We start from the raw sequence: 11,957 nt of genomic DNA, 5'->3' as shown, positions 1-11,957 counted from the left end.
CGTGTGTGTGTGTGTGTGTGTGTGTGTGTGTGTGTGTGTGTGTGTGTGTGTGTGTGTGTGTGTGTGTGTGTGTGTGTGTGTGTGTGTGTGTGTGTGTGTGTGTGTGTGTTTATTACTCACATCTCTAGGCTATTTTTCAATCTTTCTCCAAGTGAATGCTGGGAAACCTGTCATTTTCAAAACGGTAGAAGCTGGAACAGCACTGAAGGACAAACTTCCTGTCAGACATGTGTTTTTTTTTCTCAGAAAAAAAAAGTTTTAAAAAAGTTAGAGTTTGCCACAATTTCTACAAAATAAAGAGCAGATTTGCATAACTGGTTTTGTTTGTTTTCTTATCTTGTTGGCGAGTTACACAGCCTGCTTTGTACTTTCCAAGCCCGATGACTGACAGTGAATTACACAAAATTGGTGTTTTCCAGGAAGTGATGTTCTGCTTTGAGTGCCTGAAGCCTCGCTGCCATTTATAGAAACAACGAGGCTATTTACGTGCCACACTATCACACACTTACAGCTTAAATGCCGTTTAATCCTCTTTCTCTTCCACCAAGGATATGTCAGCATGACTTACGTCAAGGTAGATTTAATTGCGTCCCTTTTATTTCGAGTGTCTATCTGCTCAGGAAGTTAATTGCTGCTGCAGCCTGTTTGTCCCTTTTGGCCACGGAAGCAGCAGCATGTGTCATTGTGTGTTTGTGGGAGTGTGTTGCTGCAAAGTGTTTGCTGGATCTCGTCGCCTTGGCAGGGAAATAGCGGCGAGAAAAGTCGGTCAGTGACATACCCGTACACTTTGAGTGCATTTCATGTAAACGTGACCTTGCTCTGAGTGAGATCTGCAGAAATTAACCACTGGATGTGTGCGTTTGCTTTGTGGGGTCATTGTGGACTGAGTTCAGGAGCCTCTCTGAGGTGCCTTACAGGACTATTTGGCAATGTGTGTCTGTGTGTGTGTGTGTGTGTGTGTGTTGCATTCCAACAAGCACATCCCCATCTCTCACTCTTTATTGAAGCTCTTTAAAAGTAAAACCTGAGACCGTTTACTGTGTTAAAACGATAAATCTTGAAGTATTAACATGAAAACCTTATGTTGTGTTTGATAGATTAGCTCAGAATTCTAATAGATACGTCTGATGCTGATTTGTTGGGAGTGCAGTGCACGGATGGATGGATGGACGGGGAGTGGGAGGACAGAGAGGAGGATAGTGGGTGGCTGGTGGGAGTTTGAGGGCATGTTTATGTGTGTGTGTGTGTGTGTGTGTGTGTGTGTGTGTGTGTGTGTGTGTGTGTGTGTGTGTGTGTACTTCTTTGTGTGGGCGAGCGTGCATGGGACCTAGTGATGGCTTACACGGAGGCCGTTGTCATAGCAACAGAGGATGTCGTCTTATTCCAGCAGATCTTAGCTTTCCCTGAAAGACAGACTTTTCTTGTCTCGATCCTTATTTATCTATTTCCCCTCTCCTCAGATGCAGTTATATTTACACCAAAACACCTGCTCTCTTGTCTTTGTCACTCCTCCTCCCTTTCACCCCACCCCCACCCCTTCTCTCTGCCTTGCGATGTTCTTTTACTTTACTTCTGCATCTTGACCCATTTCACTGCACGCCCATTCTCTTTATCCCACTCCCTCATTACTTCTCCGACACTGCAGACATAGTTATAAATAGAGGTAATATATTGCAGTAAAGCTGCCAGGGTGTGTGTGTGTGTGTGTGTGTGTGTGTGTGTGTGTGTGTGTGTGTGTGTGTGTGTGTGTGTGTGTGTGTGTGTGTGTGTGTGTGTGTGTGTGTGTGTGTGTGTGTGTGTGTTTAGATACTAACTCTAATTACTCATATAGACTACTGAGGCAACCCACACACACACACACACACACACACACACACACACACACACACACACACACACACACACACACACACACACACACACACACACACACACACAATCACACACACACACACACACACACACACACACACACACACACACACACACACACACACACACACAGACAGCCCATTTAATTTACAGCTTAACTGCTGAAAGTACTGAGGCCGCTTAACTCTGTCAGGCATCTGACCCTTAGGCATTCTGGTTTCCCAGCGGCACTGGAAGTAGCATCAAAGCTAAATAAATGATCATCTCAGATATCACACCAGGAGCCCTGTAAAGGGCACCAAAGCATGAAAATCCCAGAGTTAGCCTCCATCTCTCTGTGGTGAGTCAATATTAAACAGCAGTCTAGTGAAACTTAACAGGCTTGATGATGTTTAGTGTTTTGACATATGATGCAAAGATGCTCAAATTTCAAATTTCTGCGTTTGTTCTGCAAACCAGCAGAAATAAGACATACATGAGCTACAAATATTTTCCTGAATTTGACTTATTTCTGTGTCTACTGACTGTCAAGCTGTTTGAGTTGCATCTGAAGAAGGAACACAAAACACTCGGTCAGCCATGGTGGTTTCATTTAAAGCTGAAAACATTCAGTGCTTTTTTTTTGTTCATAAATAAACTGTTTATTAACATTTTTTTTCTCTTGAGTCTTGATTCAAAGTGTTTTTGAAACTGAGAGCTGGCTCGAGACTTTAGCAAAATGTCCATTTCTGACCCAAGTCCCCTCTGCCTGTGATGCAGCCCTGATCAGTGGGTCCTCTTCTACGCTCCACACTCCCATCACCTGTGAACAAAACGCCAAGATGCTCAAACTAGATTGAACAAGTTTGCCTGACAGAGGTGAGGCCTGCTAAACTCTGGCGCCACCGGTCCCTCTGACCACCTCTAGCAGGCAGCTGCCAGGCACCCCCCAGAGCAGCCATCCACCCGACAGGGTGGCAGGCCAGCTGTGGAGTGCAGGAGCAGCAGCCCCCCAGGCGAGAGTGACACAGGGGGAGATGCAGAACACTCAGCCCACATCCCCTAGCACAGGTTGAGCTCATGGTACCAGCCACATCAGCCCCAGAGAGCAGAGTCACCCAGCACAGGGGAGGAGCAACTCCCCAATCTATAACCCCCTGGCACAGGCAGCCCCCCACCCAAGGTGAGATAGTAGAAACTGATGAATGCAAAAACATGTGAATAATAATTCATGTTTTCCACATCAGTTGGTAAATGGCCTGTATTTGTATAGAGCCTTCTAGGGTTCTACACCCCCCCCCCCCCCCAAGGTGCTTCACAACTCAATCAGTCATCCGGCCATTCACTAGAGGTGATGAGCTACAATGCAGTCTCAGCTGCCCTGGAGCGCACTGACAGAAGCAAGACTGCTTAACACAGGCGCCACCGGTTCCTCTGACCAACACCAGCAGGTAGGGTAGGTTAAATGTCTTGCCCAAAGACACAAAAGCAGCATTGTCTGATGGGAGCCGGGATTAAACCTACAACTTTCTGATTACCGAACAACATAGAGATCAAAGGTGTAATTTATTAAAATCTCAATGAATCAAACAAACTTTATAAAATAGACAACAAGCATGCTTTGTTTCTATTCACTTTTTTCTTGTTTTTCTATTGTTTTTGTTGTTCTAACTAATACTAAATCCTATCTAACCCCTCCCCCCTCGCTCTGGCTTTAGGACCAGCAGCACAGAAAGTGGATTAAGGCATTAAGGTCTACGTTGCACATCACATGAAGGGTCAACACATGTGACCTGCAGCCTCCAAAACATCCACTCTCCTTCCAAGATCCAACGTTGGAGCATTTATCCATCCAGCAGACACTTTTACACAAGCACCGGTGCAGCGGAGAATCATTTTTCTGCAAGTGCAACACTTTATTACGATTTCCCCCATCAAATCTTTAAATGTGTTTTTATTTACTCTTCCAGTCATAAATAACCTTAAAATGAACACGAGAGGCAGGGTTTTTCTTTATTTCACTGTAAAGGTTTTGCTGCATGCATCTTCAGCTTTCACAGCAAAATTATAAACATGTTAAAGCATGACGAATGACCTCTCTACAAGAGTGGATGTGGTAAAGATGTCCAATGAATTGTCATTTGTCATTTAAGCAGAGGGATGTTTTACCCTCATGTCTGCTCAGAAATAATAAATAAATGTGCCTTTTTGTTTGTTTTCTTCATTTACTTCTAAATAATCATGGATGGAAAAGCAGATACTTGTGATTTATGGATACATCAGCAGCAATCTGAAGCCTTGGGTGAGGGAATATTGGTAAAGCAGGACCAACACATGAGACCAGCTGGAAGTCATTTGTCTTTATTTACAGATGTTACAAACAAAAGCTTTAATTTTTTTAATTTTATTTTAAATAGTTTTATTTTATCACTTTATTTTATTTTATTTAAGAGGCTGTAAATACAAGAAACATGAAGATGTGATTAAATGAGAGGAACAATCTTGATACTTGGAAGAAATACAAAAAAGTGAATGCACATACAGTAGGATGCAAAAGTTTGGGTAGCGTTGTTCATTTTCTTGATTTTCCTGTAGAAAAGTTTGTTGTTACAATACAATATTTCAGTTAAATATAGACACACACAGTGATGTTTGAGAAGTGAAACAAAGTTTATAAGATTTACAGAAAGTTTGCAATAATTGTTTAAACAAAATTATGCAGGTACATAAATTTGGGTGCTGTTTTCATTTTATTGATTCCAAAACCTTTATAACTAATTACTGGAACTCTAATTTGGTTTAGTAAGCTCAGTGACCCTTGACCTCCATACACAGGTGAATCCAGTTATGAGAAAGCGTATTTAAGGGAGGCCATTTGTAAGATTCCCTCCTTTTTAAATATTCTCTGAAGAGCAGCAACATGGAGTCTCACAACAACTGTCACATGACCTGAAAACAAAGATTGTTCACCATCCTGGGTTAGGGGAAGGATACAGAAAGCTGTCTCAGAGATTTCAGCTTCTGTTTCCACAGTTAGGTTAGTCAGTGATTAAATGAAGAGCACAGGCTCAGTTCAAGTTAAGGCTCCAAGTGGCAGACCAAGAAAACTCTCAGACAGACAGAAGTGAAGAAGGGTGAGAACAGTCAGAGTCAACCCACAGACCAGCTCAAAGACCTACAACATCATCTTGCTGCAGATGGAGTCTCAGCGCTTCTTCCAACTATTCAGCACACGTCACACAAGGAGATGCTGCATGTGAGAGTGATACAGGGGAGGTCTTTTCTCCTCCCACATCACAAACAAAGCAGGCTGAGATATGCTAAAGCACATTTGGACAAGCAGCTTCATCTTGGAATAAGGTGCTGTGGACTGATGAAACTAAAACAGTTATTTGGGCATAACAAGTAGCGTTATGCACGGAGGAACAAGAACACAACATTCCAAGAAAAACACCTGCTACCTACAGTAAAACATGGTGGTGGTTCATCATGCTGTGGGCTGTGTGGCCAGTGCACGGACTGGGAATCTTGTTCAAGTTGAGGAATGCATGGGTTCCCCTCAATATCAGCAGATTCTGGAGACCGATGTCCAGGAATCAGTGACAAAGCTGAAGCTGCACCGGGGCTGGATCTTTCAACAAGACAACGACCCTAAACACTTCTCAGGATCTACTAAGGCATTCATGCAGAGGAGCAAGTAGAACGTTCTGGAACGACCATCTCAGTCCCCAGACCTGAATATTATTGAAAATCTGTGGTGTGAGTTAAAGAGAGCTGTCCATGCTCAGAAGCCATCAAACCTGAATGAACTAGAGATGTTTGTAAAGAATGGTCCAAAACACCTTCAACCAGAATCCAGACTCTCATTGGTTTGAAGTGTTTAGAGGCTGTTATTTCTACAAAAGGAGGAACTATACCGGTACTGAGTTCATTTCTTTTTTGAGGTGCCCAAATTTATGCACCTGCCTAATTTTCAATTATTGCACACTTTCTGTTAATCCTATAAACTTTGTTTCACTTCTCAAACATCACTGTGTGTGCCTCCTATATGATATATTTAACTGACATTTTTTTTATTGTAACAGCCAATGATTTACAGGAAAATCGTGAAGATTAACAAGGCTGCTTAAACTTTTGCAATCCACTGTAGTCATTGAAAAACAAAGTGTCAATCTCAGCTTGTAAAATAAAAAAAATTACCTACTGACATCTATCAAGTATAAGTAGACCAACAAATTATACATCTTTTTACTTGTATTGTGTCAATTTGATATTTAAAAGTGAAAAAGAAACCACTTTCCTTTGAGGTTGAGTTGGCCATGAGCCAAAACACAGGGGGCTGTAACAGAGTTTTTCTGGTTTCTACAGATTAAAATGTGGCTAAATTACTTATAAAGAGGCACCAAAGCACGCGTAACCCAACAGAAGTTGTGAAAGCGAGCCATGATGAGGAGATAATGATGATTATCTGTTTAAAAGAATTATTACAATTACAGAAATGCTGGGAAAACTCTTAAAGTCCCAGAGAGCAGCTTCAGCTTTTTTCCCAATGGGGTGATGTAGATGGAGAAGCTACAGGACTTGTGTGTGTGTGTGTGTGTGTGTGTGTGTGTGTGTGTGTGTGTGTGTGTGTGTGTGTGTGTGTGTGTGTGTGTGTGTGTGTGTGTGTGTGTGTGTGTGTGTGTGTGTGTGTGAGCTCACCTCTCTGCTCAAAACAGAGACATCTGCCTCCTCACACAGGCCATATGCCTTGTAACTGGAGCCCTCTCTAGCCTCCATCCTCCTGTTTCACTTTCATGTCTTTTTCTCTTTCTGTTGCCCATCTTGTTGTCTTTGATGGAGAGCCAGAGGCTGGCAGGAGCTCCGGCTCCAGAGCTTTGTGGGCACACTGACTCCCTCTGTAACCTTCCTTATTAAACCGGCAAACATGTACACACACACAAATGCATACACACACAGATGCATGTAGATAGCTGGAGATAGATTATAAAAAAACTAAATTTATCATACTGTAACGGAATGAAATGACTGTTTCCCCTCTCCTCTGCACAGAACTAGTGTGTATGAGATATGGCTTCAAGGTCTCATGCATTCGCTTCTAACCTTCTTCTTTTCAGCTCAGCAGAAGAATGAAGAATGGACTCTCTCCTTTTAATTAATCAAAGAATTCTATTTTAATAAAGCTTATCCAACCAAGTGTTAGTCAATAAATAAGATGTGACCAATCTGTGAAATCAAAATATTTATTACTTTATTATAATCCCATAGAATATAAAGGTACTATGACTTTGAATGTTCCAACAGGGCTGATTTCACGTAGCGTTAAAAGACATGACACATTACTTTCACTGACCCAATCAGATATTGACAGAGGTGTGGTTTTGGTGGTGTTCGGAAAATCTGTCAACTTTTCATTCGACTATAAACCAAAACATCTGAAGTATAAAACTATGCCACGTCATCTCTAACGCCAGTTCAAAGCGTTCTAGAGAAGTTGTCAGAGTGGCCAATCCGTAACTGTCCTCTTCAACCGAAAGAACCAACAACAAGCTGGAAAATTCCTTGCTGTTCCAACTGCTGCAACGATTCCTTTCAGAATAAAAGCTGAACCATCAAGACCCAGGCGGATCTCGCAGACGCCAACAAATTGTCGTGACCCGGAAGTATCTCAAGACGGGTGGTTGGCTGCCGTGGCTGCTTCTACCGGCTCCTGCTCCACAAGGTCAAGCTGGACCTTTACACCTCCTGATCTAGACGGGGACCTCCGCTCAGGGTATGTAGACTGACAAATGGCATTGAATGTGTTTATGGACCTCCTAACCAAAGCTTAACGCAAAAACATCACCTTCAGTTCTCATCAGAACTAATCGCTTCTTCGGATTTGCTGGTTCTGAGCAAGATTACACCTCACCCCATTCACCGTCTCATTCACTTTGTTACACCATACATCTAGTGTTTAAAGTTAGTCTAGTTTAATTTGTTTAGTAATACATTTTTAAACTTTTAAACTTGACTCTCTCTCTTCTGTTGTCTCTGAGTGAATACGAAGCTGTTTTCTAATCCCTGCATTAAAAGTTCCAATCTTCTGGTTCAAAATAACTTCACAGATCCATAAGGTTGATTTCATATTTACTATGGAGTCCTACGCCTTATGGCTTATTAAATAACATGTAATTTAAATCATTAGATTACAATAGAGAAAAAAAGATTTGCACTGCAGTAAGTCTGCATGGCATCATCAAGCGTCACCAACACGTGAAACTGACCTAATATCAAAGCACATCACGCACTAATGTCATACTGATTCATTATATGAGTCCACTTTTCCAAAAGGGCTGTAAAATATTCACTTTGGATCATTGGCCCTGCTCCTTATAATGGTCTTTGCTGTCATTATTATGGTTAACCAGCTAAACGCAGGTGACACAAAATCGGTAACTTGAGAGCAGAGCCATGTTTTGCTCTGATCTAAAAGGCCCTTGTCTTTCTGTTTGTGTTTCAGCGTTTTGAACATAAAAACCATGGTGGGTAAAAGCAGCAGCTTTTTAGACCAAAACAAAACAGAAACAAATAGAAAGCAACACAAGTTGCTCCAAACATGAGAGACATATTTGGTTTAAAGAAGAATTAAGATGATTTTTTTTCTTTTTCTTTTTTGTTTTGTAAAAAACATTTAATAGCTCCATGGTCAATACAAAACACCACATTCTTTGAATAAAACCCCTCTCACATGTCATTTGAGCAGTTTTGATCTTTACAGTTTCAGTACCTCCCAGAATGAGCCGTTTCTGGGCTCTGGAACTTTAAGAAAATGAGCTGGAGCTGGCCACGCCCACCTATTCCCTGCTCAGGCTGCAATAAGCTGAGAAGCTCCAAAATCTGAGTGGGGCTCAGAGTAGAGCTGCTGCTCTTCCAGTAGATGAGAGGTGGTTTTATGCTACTTTCCCTGTTTGTGACATCGACAATGGGGACTATTTTTAAAACATCTTATTTTAAGCACATAATTTTTAAAACCAAACACTGATAAAATATAAATAAATAAATAAATTAAAACACTTGTTTTTTTCTTTCAAGTTTGGAGTATTTTTAAGAGGTAGTAGATTCCCACATGGTAGCACCAATGGATGCATTAATGTTTCCCCTTTAAGACATGTTGTCAACAATATGAATAAAAGCAAAAACTGTTTCATTTTGTAAAAAGAAAATAATCATTACAAATTTTACTTTGAAAAATTCTTGTATCCAGTCAGTTTTATATTTAATGCTTTTTTTTGCTGAAGTTGGCCAATTTGATCTGAATCCTCTTCTAGGCGGGCAAACCTCTGAAGTACTGTACCACCAAACATCATTTGTGCAGCAGATTTATCATGGTGACCACATGAGATCAATGTGTTCTTTCTTCTAAAATTGCTCTAGTGTCATTTTCGAGCTTTGTAAACTTCTATAATAACATTATTTTGTGATCACAAGGCAGACACATTCTGCTGATTGGATCTCTTAGTACTTGGAGTTTGTCTTGTGAATAATTTTTAGCTTCTATTACACCAAATTACATCTAAAGTCTATAAATTTAACTAAGTTTAAATTTGCTGTAGTGGCCATCTTAAAAATGATTGATGAAGATGTTCTGGGAGTTTTGTTTGCATTCATCCAAATGGTGGTGCTTTGGCAACCTTAGGGGGTGTCTTTCTAGCAGCCGTGTGTGGGACCTCAAGGGGTCTAAGACGGTGGCCATGGGTTACTGCCTGATAACCGTGTCGCTCCTGGGTGGGTCTGGGTGAGGGCCTGGTGGCTTAGGTTCTGGAGCTGATCGTCCCCAGGTGGGGGTCTGAGCTGGACCTAGGAGGATTGGATCCTGGCTTGTATGCTGCTGGTGACATGGGCAGGTACATGTGGCAGTGCCTGGCCCTGGGGCCTTGGGTGGACCTCGGTTCTTCCTTAACTGGCAGGAATACTTCTACTTCCCTGGGGGTTTCCATTATTCCATGTCTGGGGCTTGGATCAGCTCCATGTATCTATGGGTCCTGTAGAGAAACTTTACATACAGAAGCACGTGTACACACATAGGCACTCACATTGTGTTCTCACAAGTATGGACTCTGGTGTTTTTGACACATTTCCTTGGGCTGTGGTTGGCACCACCTGCACCATGAATAAATTATCACTATGTGCTTTGTTACTACTATATATCCTCATGTTGTTGACACAGATATGTTGGTTCTGTTGTATTTTTGAATTGGCCTGTCCTAGTATATAGTGATTGACTTTTAACAAAAAAAAACCAAACATTAAAATTAAATTTTACATCTGCAAAAATGACCAAGTTATGTCCATTTAGAGCTTTTCTGAGGTCAGTTGTCGGTGGCTGCCATATTGAACTGGGTTGATTCAAAGTTAATCAGTTGTACATGTACAAACATCTGTCCAGTGGTTCATGATGTTTTTTTAAGCCACCTTCCACACTGACCAATCACAAAACATTATCACGTGGTGCCAGAAAGCAAAAGTTAAAACGATTGATTGTTTCTGTTGTTTCTTTTTTGGGGTCAAGAAACACATCCACTTTCAAAGCTCCAATAAAAACCTACAATTCAAAGTGTTGCATGTTTGTTTATGTCAGGTATGAGTTGCAGGTAGCAACCTCATCGGAAAGAAAGACAGAACTCGTCGTCTCAGCCCAGCTTGTTCAGTTTTACTCCTGAGGAGTTTAAGAACGCAGGGACATCTAATCCACCAGCTGCACGATCCTGATCCCAACAAAGTCTTTAAGGTAGAATTTCTTTCTGAAATGATGCAGGATTTTTATATTTCTGAAATGGGATGTAACATTGCAGAAATTACAGCACAAACACATAGCAAACAAACAAACAATTTGACCAAACAAGCAGGTGTTCATTTATCAGCCGACACAGATTCGTTATGCACAGATGGACATGAAGGGAATCGCGATGTGCTTGAGTTCAGGCGTCTCGTCTGTATCTTGAATCCAGTTAAGCCTTGTACCTGCCAGTCGGAGGATTTAAGACTGAGAGTCTACAACCAGTCTGTCACTGTGCTACCCACTCCAGACAATCACACACTCTCACACACACACAAACACACACACACACACACACACATGCACGGCGCACACACACACACACAAACACACACATACACGCACGCATGCACGCACACAAACACACACATGAATACGAGCACACACACTCTCTCTCTCTCTCTCTCTCACACACACACACACAAACACACATGCACGCATGCACGCACACAAACACACACATGCATACGAACACACACAAACACACACACACACATACATACACGCACGCACGCACACAAACACACACACGCATACGAACACACACACACACACACCACCAGTTTGGCATGTGCAGCAGTGCCTGCAAGCAATGTTTACTTATGTGAAATTAAGAACGTGTGTGTGTGTGTGTGTGTGTGTGTGTGTGTGTGTGTGTGTGTGTGTGTGTGTGTGTGTGTGTGTGTGTGTGTGTGTGTGTGTGTGTGTGTGTGTGTTTTGGTAAGGAGAAGTTGATCGGGAGATGGTCTGGTCCACTCAACTGTTGTGTCTCCCTTCAAATGCAGCCCTTTCAGGACTGCACAAATGTCATCAAATTGCAACAGCCTCCGCAGTGAGTGATGTCATTGATCAGTGCCAAAACAAATCCATAGTAGCATTACTGTAATAACAGTAAAAGTTGTATTCTGTTTAGGTACATCATTTATTTGGAGGATTTGGAGGAGAATACATTTGGATGAGCTGCAGCTGTAAAATGTGGTGTTAAATGACCAGACGAAGCTCCATTTTTTGCAGTGCTCTGTGACACAACAAAGCCCAGTGGACTATGTCGTTATGGGGTGAATCCCACTGTATTTTTTGGTGTTACTTCTTTTGCTTCCATTTCTACTTCACAAGCTGGTCTGAGAGGGAAAACCTGGAGGTTCCTTCTCTCCAGTTACTCTATTATCTCTCCTGGAGGATCACAGTCAGGGAGGATTCACAAAGCCTCAGGATTGTTCTGGGTCTACACTGAGGGCTGCCTGGAAAACCTCCACAGTGAAGGGGCCAGGAGGCATCCTGATCAAAG

The sequence above is a fragment of the Nothobranchius furzeri genome, chromosome 13 (genome assembly GCF_043380555.1).
Source record: "Nothobranchius furzeri strain GRZ-AD chromosome 13, NfurGRZ-RIMD1, whole genome shotgun sequence".
NCBI lineage: Eukaryota > Metazoa > Chordata > Actinopteri > Cyprinodontiformes > Nothobranchiidae > Nothobranchius > Nothobranchius furzeri.
The sequence above is the reverse complement of the archived record's forward strand: the minus strand, read 5'-3'. Positions refer to the sequence as shown.